At 34.8% G+C, this 12500-nt stretch overlaps 4 non-coding genes across 4 annotated transcripts; 2 read left to right on the top strand and 2 right to left on the bottom strand.

Annotated features, from left to right (window-relative positions):
- The first annotated feature begins 7642 nt into the window (after positions 1-7642).
- TRNAC-GCA (transfer RNA cysteine (anticodon GCA)) lies at positions 7643-7714 on the top strand. Its single transcript has one exon. It is a non-coding gene; the product is annotated as a tRNA-Cys (tRNA).
- Positions 7715-10077: 2363 nt separating this feature from the next.
- Positions 10078-10151, bottom strand: TRNAD-GUC (transfer RNA aspartic acid (anticodon GUC)). The gene has a single exon. It is a non-coding gene; the product is annotated as a tRNA-Asp (tRNA).
- A 491-nt stretch (positions 10152-10642) lies between these two features.
- On the bottom strand, positions 10643-10726 carry TRNAY-GUA (transfer RNA tyrosine (anticodon GUA)). The gene has a single exon. It is a non-coding gene; the product is annotated as a tRNA-Tyr (tRNA).
- Positions 10727-11751: 1025 nt separating this feature from the next.
- On the top strand, positions 11752-11823 carry TRNAT-GGU (transfer RNA threonine (anticodon GGU)). Its single transcript has one exon. It is a non-coding gene; the product is annotated as a tRNA-Thr (tRNA).
- The last annotated feature ends 677 nt before the right edge of the window (positions 11824-12500 follow it).

Raw genomic sequence — 12500 nt, 5'->3', positions numbered from 1 at the left:
CAGGATGTGTGATGTATATGCCATTCCGAAGCGATCTATTAATCTGCTAATAAGTCGTTTAATGGCAGTTCCATCTATTACTTTATTGTGAAATACCAGATTGGCCCGTTCTGCCATAAGTACCCCCTTATTCCGCTGAGTGGACTTCGACAATGGGTTTGAGTCAATGATTGGAAAATTTCTTTTTCTCGATATTAATTTTCGTAGAAAGTCGCGTCAGGAACTATGGTACTAGTTGAACCGGAGAGACACGAATTGATACCGGTGTCATAGAACATAGAATTTTTGAGCTTAGATACCATATGATTGGGTATCATATGAGCAGGTCCGAAAAAACCCTTGTATAGCTTCTTCGATTTCTCGGTAAAGAGAAATATGACCAACAGTGGTTCGAATGTATATACAAAGAATTTTTTTTTTTACACTTTTTACTATTAGATAATGTCCATAAATCTCATGATATGTACCCAAAGATTCATAGTGAACTTCGATGGGAGCTTCTCTTGAAGCAATAACGCATTGATCTAGTCGCCACCGGAGCCACAAAGGACTATCTAAATTGATTCTTTTCTGCCGATAAGCTCCAATTGCATCGTAGGAATTACAAAAAAAGGGCTCCTTTGTATACTTATAGTTATTATCGTAAATTCTTTCATTTTGATAGTTTTTTCGATTCCATGGATTATACCTATTCGCACAAATACCTCGACGATTCCCGCTCGTTAATACATAGAGCCCAATAAGCATATCTTGAGTCGGTACGGAAATGGGATCCCCAATAGCTGGAGACAAGAGATTCATATGAGAAAACATAAGTAAACGAGCCTCCGCTTGCGCCTCTAAAGATAAAGGTACATGAACAGCCATTTGATCCCCATCAAAGTCTGCATTGAATCCCTTACAAACTAATGGATGTAAACAAATAGCGCGTCCTTCCACTAAAATAGGTTGGAATGCCTGTATACCTAATCTATGCAGAGTAGGCGCTCTATTCAGCAATACAGGATGTCCCTGCATAACTTCTTGCAGTATTTCCCATACAATCGGCCCTTTTTCCCGTTCCCGAATTTTACTCTTAGCAACTCCTATGTTCGGCGCAAGATGTTGTCTAATTAGACCGCGAATTACAAATGTCTGGAAAAGCTCTATTGCTATTTCGCGAGGCAATCCACAGCGATGTAATGAAAGTGAGGGGCCAACAAGAATGACAGAACGTCCCGAATAATCGACTCGTTTGCCAAGCAAAGTCTCACGAAATCTTCCCTCTTTGCCTTCAATTACATCTGAAAACGACTTGTAAACCTTATTATGATTATGACCGTCCCTCATTGGTTGTCCGCGGGTTCCATTATCAAGAAGTGTATCCACGGCTTCTTGTACCAATTTTTCCTGACACATTACTAATTCCCCTGGCGTAGATCTACTTGTTGTTAATAAATCGGTAAGAGTATTATTTCGATAGATAACTCTTCTATAGAGTTCATTAATATCCGAACTCATTAGTTTACCCCCATCTATCTGAATGATCGGTCTCAACTCGGGAGGAAGAACCGGTAATAGACATAAAACCATCCATTCTGGTTCTATATTTGTTCGAATAAAATGCTTAGCCAATTCCATGCGTCTAACCAAAAAATCCTTTCTTCTTCCAATTTTTCGATCTTCCCATTCATTACCCGCGAGGCCTTCTTCTCCTAATTCTTTCCATTCGACCAACGAATAATCGATAAGAATTCGCAAATCTAGATCGGTTAATTGTTCTCGAATAGCACCTGCTCCAGTAGAAATTTCTCGATTTCGAAATGTATCGAAACCTTGGGTAGTAAAAAAAAGTGGGATACTGTATTTCCAGGATTGAATTTCATATTCGAATGAACCTCGTAATCGTAAGAAAGTAGGTTTTTTAGCGATGGGCCTAGCAAAAGCAAAATTAGGATAGGGCCCTACAGGATCTCTCCCCCCCCCCCCTCAAAATCGGACATGAGAGTTTCCTCTCATCCGGCTCAAGTAGTTACACCAAATAAAGATAAAGAAAGGAGTTCTCGCTTTCAAATTCTAGAACCCCCCCCAAAAAAAGGTCTACTCTTTACTCAAGTTCCAAAGAAACATTTCATTGATTCATTCTTCTTTTATTGATTTATATTTTCTTAATTCTTTATTCAATTCGAAATTAGGACATAAATGAAATGTGAAATTCTTGAGTAGTCTACTTCCCCTCGAATGATGAATCCTCTTAAATTAAAGGAGTGTCATAAGGGATTTACTTGTCTATGTACCCTTCCATTCGATCTCTTAGGTCCTGCCTTACCTTACCTCGACGGTTATACCACGATGCCCTTAACTTAAAGCCTAAGCCTATATGCGATGTATAGACTCCTGCAACCATGACATATTTGTTTACTTGAACATAATTTCATTTCTTTCTAAAAGAACTAAAAGAAATGAGAATGGTTAATTCCACAAAAGAAAGAAGTCTTTTTTTTTCACGAGGTACAACTCAAAATTCCTATTTATTTATTTTTACTGACTCGACCATAGACCAATTCCCTTTTTATTTGGGAGTATTGAATACACCCATAATTCTGAGCTTCATGTTACTCCTCCCAAGAGACATGTCATGTCAGATCCAGGGCATCCCAATTCGATTGAATGGGATGACAGTTTCTCATTGCTAATCGGTAAAATCATAATTTCGATCAAATCACACATCGCAGTATACTAGACCCTCTAATTCTTTAAGAGGTTTATCTAAAAGATTGGCGATATAACTAGGACGACGTTTCAAATACCATACATGAGTTACTGGACATGCCAGTTTTATGTATCCCATTTGATATCTTCGTATCCGATAATCAACAAATTCAACTCCGCATTGTTCACAAAATTTAGGGCCCTGCTTTTCATTTCCAATTACTCGATAATTTCCACAAGCGCAAATTCCACTTTTTATAGGTCCAAAAATTCTTTCACAAAATAATCCATCCTTTTCCGGTTTATTGGTTTTGTAATGAAAAGTATAGGGTTTTGTCACCTCTCCAACGGTTTCTCCATTAGGTAGGATTTTATTGGCCCAAGCACTTATTTGTTGGGGAGAAACTGAGCCAATTCGGAGTTGTTGATGTTTATATCGGTCGATCATAGAAGACAAATTCTGATTCATTCCGATTAAGCTTCCTTCCTATTAATCTGGAAGTTCTTCTCAGATACAAGGAAATGATTCAGTTCCAGAGCCAAAGATCGTAATTCTCGGACGAGCAATCGAAAAGATTCTGGAGCATTTTCAGGTTTAGGTATTGTTCCTCCAATGATCATAGTACCAAGTACTTCTTGGCGAGCTCTAATATGATCAGATTTATAAGTAAGCATTTCTTGTAAAATATGAGCAACACCAAATCCCTCTAGAGCCCAAACCTCCATTTCTCCTACCCGTTGTCCTCCTTGCTTGGACCTTCCTCTAAGTGGTTGTTGTGTAACAAGTGTATAATGTCCACTGGAACGCCCATGTATTTTATCATCAACTTGATGAATTAATTTCAAGATATAAGGTTTTCCTATTATAACAGGTTGTTCAAAAGGGTCCCCCGTTCTTCCATCAAATAGTCTGCTTTTTCCTGGATACTCGGGTTCAAATACCCATGGATTCGCTGTTTGCTTACCGGCTTCATATAATTCGGAAAACACTAGTTTTCTCGAAGCCTCTTGTTCATATCTCTCATCAAACGGTGCTATTCGATAATGTCTATCTAGTAGACTCCCTGCTAACCCAAGCGAGCATTCAAATATCTGTCCCACATTCATTCGTGAAGGGACTCCTAATGGGTTGAAGACCATATCAACAGGTCTTCCGTCTTGCAAATAAGGCATATCCTGTCTAGGTAAAATTTTGGAAATGATACCCTTATTTCCATGTCTTCCGGCTACTTTATCGCCTACTTTCATTTCGCGTTTCTGTGAAATATATACACGAATCGTTTCCGGATTATAACTAGAACCCCCTTTTTTCTGGATCCATCTCACATCGATGACTCGACCCCTCCCACCTATAGGTAATTTTAGACAAGTTTCCTTTGAAGTGGATACCTGAATCCCAAGTATGGCCCGTAATAATCTATCTTCTGGAGCATATGATGATTCTTTCGCCACCTGAGGCGTTAATTTACCTACTAAAATATCGCCCGTCTCCACCCAAGATCCCAGCATCACAATTCCATTTTTGTCTAAATTGCGGAGTAAATGGGCTTCTAGGTGCGATATTTCGTTAGTGATTCTTTCAGGACCTTGGCTTGTCACATGAGTCTGAATTTCATATTTTCGTATGTGAAAAGAAGTATAAATATCTTCATATACTAGACGCTCGCTAATGAGTACCGCATCCTCAAAATTGTAACCTTCCCATGGCATATAAGCTACTAATACGTTTTTGCCCAAAGCGAGTTCGCCACCAACCGTAGCGGCACCATCCGCTAAAATCTGTCCCTTTTTAATGCATTTACCCCGCTGAACCCGGGGAGTTTGATGCATACAAGTATTTTTGTTGGAACGTTGATACATAACTAATGGAATGCTTAGAGTATCCCCATTACCCGATAAAATAATCTTGTCAGTATCGGTAGAAATGATCTTTCCCTCTTGATCGGCTATAGCGGGAACCCCTGAATCTAGAGCCAATTGGCGTTCCAACCCAGTTCCAACAATGCACTTCTCGGAACGCGAAAGCGGAACTGCTTGGCGTTGCATATTAGAACTCATTAAAGCCCGATTCGCGTCATTATGCTCGATAAAAGGAATGAGGGAAGCTCCCATAGAAAAATATTGAAAAGGAAAAATACTTCGAAGATGAACTTGTTCCCATGCAATAGTCAGGAATTCTTGGCGGTATCGAGCCGGAACAACCTGTTCTTCCTGAATACCCTGATTCAAGGCCAAAGAATTTCCTGCCGCTACCATATAATATTCATCTCGACTTGGGGATAAATAAAGCATCTGTGCTTTTTTTGATCTCTCAAATATTTTATAAAATGGACTTTCTAGAGACCACCCAACGACCAATCCTGGCATGAATTGCTAAGGATCCAATAAGTCCAACATTGATTCCTTCAGACGTGTCAATTGGGCAAATGCGTCCATAGTAACTAGGATGGATATCTCGTATCCGAAAATTAGCAGTTCGCCCGGTCAATCCTCCGGGGCCCAAATAACTCAATTTTCTCCCATGAACTATTTGTGTCAATGGATTTGTTCGATCCAAAACTTGAGACAATGGGTGTAATCCGAAAAAGGATTCATAAGTGGTTGTTAATGGAGTCGAAGTTACCAAATTCTGAGGAGTCGGTATCAATTTATGCCTAATTGCTCCGCATATAGTTCCTCTAACTACATTTTCTAAACGAACCAGAGCCAATCCGAATTGATCTTGTAAGAGATCCGCTACAGAACGAATACGCTTATTTTTCAAATGATTCATATCGTCAAGTGTACCCATTCCAAATTTCATTCCAATCAAATGATCCGCAGCTGCCAATATATCTCGCGGTAACAAAAATGTATTGTTCTGAGGTATATTAAGATTCAGTCTCTGGTTCATATTTCGTCGACCAATCCTTCCTAATTCACATCTTTGCTGAAAGAATTTCTTTTGTAATTCCTTACACAAGGATTCAGAAAATACCGGATCCCCGCCTACACAAGAAAATTGTTGATAAAACTCCAAAATGGCATTTTCTTTTGACCCAATTTTTTTTTTTTCCTTATCGGTCAGGAAAGACAAGAAAATTTCAGGGTAGCAAACATTCTCTAGAATTTCTCTTAGATTCGAACCCATAGCTGATGATAGAACTAGAATAGATATTTTCTGTTTCCTACTTACACGAGCCCATATCCTTGCTTTTCTATCAATCTCTAATTCGAACCTCCCCCCCCAATCTGATATTATGGTACCAGTATAGACCGAAATTCCGTTAGGATCCAATTCTGATCGATAATAGATACCGGGGCTTTGCAATATTTGATTGATCACAATTCTGTATATTCCATTTACTATAGAAGTTCCGAGGGAGTTCATTAAAGGAATGTTTCCAATAAAAATTGTTTGTTCTTGCATATCCTTACTGGTTTTCAAAATTAATCCTGCGGATACATATAATTTAGAAGAATATGTGAGTGATTCATATACAGCATCCCTTTCTTTTATCAACGGTTCCACCAATTGATATGTTTCCACAAATAATTGAAATTCAATTTCTTGATCTGTATCTTCAATTTTTGGAAACTTATCAAGTTCTTCTGTTAAGCCCCGATCCATGAACCCACAAAATCCTTCAAATTGTATCTGATTCAACCCAGGTATTGTATACATTTCCCCATTTTCATTCCCGAGCATTTTGAATTTCCCATTTATCAAAAAAATCCCATTCTTTTCTCATTCTTCATCGAATCATATGAATCGATCTAATAATGATGGAATTGAATTTCTATTCTGTTTACTGAATCACATGAAATTTTATCTAACTCCATATACCATATAATATATATGGAATGTATGAAATGCGTATGAACGGAAGAAGAAAAATTATACTCAAATTTTAATTTATATTTATAACAAACAGCTACATAAAAGAATTGATAAATGCCATTTAGCCTTATGGAGTTTTGTATAGAATATCAAAAAAAAAAATAATAATTCAATTTCTACCATTATTATGATATTCCATATTCCAATCCGATTGAATACCAGAAAAATGAAATGAATTCCTGATTTGATCTGTTCGTTGAGATAAAGACAAAATAATCATAAAATATATATCGGGAGAGAGTTGATTTTTCTAGCACTTAATTTTTTCATAGATTCCATTGTTCTGTTCAAAAAATGATTCGCAGAGAAGAGAGATGTTTTTACCCATTTTTTAGTTTTTTATTTTTTAGTAGAATATTTAGAATATGATTGAAGTGCGTACGAAAAGAGGGCTTGTATTTATTAAACATATGCAGATATAGCATTTCTATTTATATATGTCTTTCCTCTTTTCTTTTTATTCCATTATAGCTCTCTAGTGGAGACAACACATGGCGTGCTCTATCAAAAATTCTATTTTTTCTTTAATTTTAATCTATTCAATGAAAAATTGAAACACGATAATTTCTTGCTGATTCCCTATGGACATCATATCTAGATAGATAAAATACCTCATTAGATAACTAGAGCTGTGTAACAACTTATGTTCGGGGGTTTACATAGACTCATAATTGCTGTTATATTATTATAATATAATTTATAATTATATAATTTATAATTGAAATTAAGAAAGTTTTTTTATTGAATTGAAAAATTGAAAAAAAAAATCAATACTAATTAGTTATGTATCCATTTTTATTTTCTTATACCATTAGAGAAAGACAAGTGAAGAAGAATCGTCCATAAATTTGCCGTCAATAGTTAATAGTTAATGGTTCCAATTTTTTTGTCCTGCATTTTTACTTTTGTAACTGAGAATCCACATTTTCTTTTTCAATAGAAAAGAAAAAAGAAAGGGAAAGTTTTTGTTTTTAGATATTGTGTGTCTTGAGATACTATAACCAATTGAAGGTATGGATCCAATCTAAAAATAAAAAGGGGATACTCTCATTTTTTTGTTTGTAGCCTTTTGGCGACATGGCCGAGCGGTAAGGCGGGGGACTGCAAATCCCTTATTCCCCAGTTCAAATCCGGGTGTCGCCTGATCAACAAAAAACGCGAAATCCTATATTCTGTTTTGCTGATATAACTCGACCAATTTTCTCCGGCAAAAACAAGTGTAAGAAAAGGACTCTTGATACTTTCTTGATTATAAACTTGATTATAAACTTCCGGAGGTTTTGTTTTCTAAAGTGTTGTAAATCCTTACGTCTAGGATTCAAGGAAAAACTAGAGTAGTGGAAGGGAATGAGTAAATCTTGATATGGTAGCCCCTCCCCTACTAATAGAGGGGCTACTATCGGAGTCTTGAATTAGATTGGATAACGGGAGTGTTTAATTAACTAATGAATGGTTGTAGAAGGGTTGGAAGATACTTTGTATACAGACTGATGAAAGTCTCTGAGTGTTCAGGCATCCAATCAATATTAGATTGGATGGATAATTGGCTTTTACTTAATAAGGGACACCAAAAGAAAGAAGAAGTCTTATTATTGCTACATGTGAGTAACATTCTTTTGATACTTCCAAAAGTGTTACTGCGTATTTTGCTTGTGCTTAATGGTTCTCGATTTTACTAGAAATCATATAAGAACTTGTTATAAGCGGATTTATTGAAGTGTTTCATCAACGGTGGTGTGTCAGAATTCCCTTTTCCTTTTGACTCTGCACCGGTAATTCCACTATTATTAGTGAACAATAATGGAAAAATTCCTTCCTATTTGTTTCATATTCATAGAAATTAGGGGACATAATACACATGGATATAGTAAGTCTTGCTTGGGCTGCTTTAATGGTAGTCTTTACATTTTCCCTTTCACTCGTAGTATGGGGAAGAAGTGGACTCTAGGGGTACTTCTAATTGGGTTGAGGAATCAAACCGTATCAATTGTTTTCTAGATCGTTTTGCAAAGCCTTTTTAACTATTTTATTAGTCTTCATTTCGAAATTCTTGGATTCTAGTGGAGTAATGTATTCTATGAATAATACCCTTTCAATCAAAATCAAACAAACATTTCAATAATTCCCATGTTCGTATTTCGAAAGTAAAAGGGATACGGATGATAGGCAATTTATTAAAAAAAAAAAAGAATTCTTCCTAAATTTTCTATTTTGATGAACCAGCTCTTACCAGAGTTATATATGGACAATGAGGGACAAGGAACCCCCCCCCCTTTTTTTTTTCTGTATTTGTTTGTTTTTATTTCCTTCCCTCTTTACTGTTACTGTTCAAAGAGAAAAAAAGTAGTTCTTTTATTTAATAAGATCTTGCCTTAGTGTAGTCACATATTGCACACTTACCCCCTGTTTTATTTATTATTTTAGGAATTTTATTTATGCCATGCTTTATTGACTCATTTCATATCATGGATCAAAGAAAAGAAGTTAAATTAAAAATCGGTTCCATGAAATGAAAGAATTAGAAAATCGTAAGACTTGCCTTTCAATTATTTCAGATTGATTGAAATCAACACAAATAAAATAGATCAAGCGAAGAAATAAAATTGAGATACTATGTACATTACATATATTTCATTACATATATTTAATTGATATCGACATGTATGAAGATACATATTGTAGATTCATCTATATTAAGCTTGTATCTTTATACATTACAATAATAGATATGGATAGTATGGTAGAAAGATTCATATTTTTTTTCTACCATACTATCGAGTTTGATAGGATACTGCTGATTCTAGTCCATTCATTTTATTTAATTTATTTAAGACGTGAAATTGGAATCCTTTTTTTCTTAAATCCTTGATAAAAAGTCAAGTTTCATTCAAATTAATCACTTTGACTGACAGTTTTTACGTATATTATAAGTAAAAAGGCGGTAGGAACTAGAATGAACAGCGCTGTAGCAATAAATGCGAGAATATTTACTTCCATAATTTCATTGTTTTTTTTACTTCGCAATAACTCGGGATTTAATCCCATAGAGATGATAAATTTGTCGCTTGTAAATTCAATGCGATGACTTACATTTCAATGACATCGAATCGGATCAATATCATGAATAACAATATCTAAGCTATCAAATCGATTCACCGTCGAGAATTGAATAGTATAACATAGGAAGCTCTTTTATCCACACCGAATACAAAATTGGATTCCTGGCCCAATCAAAAGAATTCCTTTCCTTTATTTCTATATATTCTTTTCCACTCTTTCTTTTCGATAATCTACCGCCTTCCTTGTACAATCATCTGATGATGTATCATCTGACTGCTTTTCCACTTTCACCGTTTACAAATAGTTTACAAATAAACCCCAACAAAAAATGGAAAGGAAAAAATAAATAAAAAAGGCTATCCTTGGGAATGAAATTCTTTCATTTGTATTCCCTTTCACAGAAAATGGAGGGATCAATTGATGTATTTTTTTTTTATTGTATCCGTCGGGACTGACGGGGCTCGAACCCGCAGCTTCCGCCTTGACAGGGCGGTGCTCTGACCAATTGAACTACAATCCCAGGGCAATAAAGAAAAGTGTACAGCATAGATATTCTTATGATTTCATTCAAGCCATTTTCTATTTAAATTTTAGATTCGAATCGCCGTGTTGTAACAAACAAAGGCGCGAGTGATATATTGATATCCATACGGGTATGCGCTTTAGTGAGAGCAACGCGGATTACTAGTTACTAGTAATCCTTTCGTTATTGCCAAATCGATCGATAATCAATTTTAAAATGAAAAAAAAAAAAGAGTCTTTTTTCTTTACTTTACTCTTTCTTTTCATTAAACTTTATACTTAATGATCCTGATATGAATCTAGATCATTATCAAGGTCAGAATTTATGGGAACAAATAAATAGAACAAATAAAAAACAAATAGCGGTAGGGATGGATATATCAGAAAATTGGACTTTTTTTATTCTTCCCTAATTTTTTTGTTTGGCTTTTCTGGAAAACAAAATACAAAAAAATGGGCATTTTATGTTATGGCGGATCAGCGAATTATTGGGCCGAGCTGGATTTGAACCAGCGTAGACATATTGCCAACGAATTTACAGTCCGTCCCCATTAACCGCTCGGGCATCGACCCAGGAAGAATCAATTATAGGTTTATTGATAATCCATGATCAACTTCCTTTCGTAGTACCCTACCCCCAGGGGAAGTCGAATCCCCGCTGCCTCCTTGAAAGAGAGATGTCCTGAACCGCTAGACGATGGGGGCATATTTGCCTGACCGACATCATACTATGCTCATAGTATGAACAGTTTTTTGAAATTGTCAATATAATGGAATGATATGACTAGATCCGAAAGCTTTTTCCATCTTTTATGATTTTCCATTTTTGATTCATGATTTATACTCATAAATCATTCATTTGAATCGCCACTCTATTCTATATAGAAATAAATTAGATATAGAAATAAATTAGATAAATTCAATCTATTATATTATTATATTATATAAATCGATATTATAAAAAGAAACTAGATTATATTAATAATACAAAGTATAAGATCCTTTCGGGAAGTGATTGGTCTGACATAAACATAAAAAGGGGAGTTAAACTTCATTTCTTCCACTTTCATTCTTCATTTCTTCCACTTTCATTCATTGATTCACTCATTATTAAGATTAAGACGAGACAGGCGTATTTCTATCTCACACTAAGCCAGGAAATTAACAAAAAGTAAATCTGGAATTTTGGGAAGAGGGAGCAAGAAGTTATCGAAAATTATGTGTGTTTTTTTTTTTTTCTAAAAATTGGGTTCGGTGGACAAAGCAAATCTCTTCATCACATGTTTCGATAAAATATATTGGATCCATGTCGAATTGCTAAGGTACATCTATTAATCAAATCAAATAAATGAATTTCGTTCTGTTCTGATAAGCCAATTATGATCGGCCTTGAAACAATTCATTGCATTGATATTTATCAAATCCAATATCAATAAACCCATTTTACCCTCTACACGTTAAGTAAATTAGAATTCTCATTCCTGAATGAGCTACTAGCCACTATGAGTCTACTGCATATACTTATATATATATAACTTATACTTATATATATATATATAAATAGATCTTATCGATTCATTCAGTAATTGAATCGAACGGCCCTTTTAACTCAGTGGTAGAGTAACGCCATGGTAAGGCGTAAGTCATCGGTTCAAATCCGATAAGGGGCTTTTGGCTTTTTTTTTCATAAAACTCCAGTGAAATAGTAGTATTCATATTTAAACGAAGAATAGGGGTGTTGTTTTTATTGGTAATAAAAAACCAACTGTATATGTATAATAATTTAATTAGAAACTGTATAATTTAACTCTAATAAGTTATTATCTAATAAGTTATTATTCTAATGAGTTAGAGTAGAGTAATTCTAAAAGAAAGTTGAACATTTGTTTATTATAATGAATAATGATAAGTCGTCTCTTGAATTGACAAATATATATATATATTTTTATTTTTATTTTGCATTATATTATTCCAATCAAATCCTTTGTAAAGAATTGTAAAGATTAGAAATCAACAAAAGAAAAAGTAAGTGGATCTAACCCATTGAATCGTGACTATATCCACTATTCTGATATTAAAATTCGATAGAGATGAAATTGGAACAGTAGATTTCTTTTTTTTTTTCATATTTATTTGGACTCCACAAGAATCTGTCGATATTTCCGATTCAATCTTCTTGTTACTAGGAATAAATTAATATTCTATTCCTTTATAGAGAAAGAGAAACGTTTATTTCAAGTTACAACCTAAGAGCCTTTTTCAATATCTTATCTTTCTTTGATTCCAGAACACAACAAGACCCATTTCTATCTATATAGAATATATAGAATTTTTTAGATATAAATCT

Source organism: Durio zibethinus, unplaced genomic scaffold (genome assembly GCF_047325235.1).
Source record: "Durio zibethinus cultivar Kanyao isolate XHJ-2024 unplaced genomic scaffold, ASM4732523v1 HiC_scaffold_173, whole genome shotgun sequence".
Classification (NCBI taxonomy): domain Eukaryota; kingdom Viridiplantae; phylum Streptophyta; class Magnoliopsida; order Malvales; family Malvaceae; genus Durio; species Durio zibethinus.
This window is presented reverse-complemented; position numbering and strand designations above follow the sequence as displayed.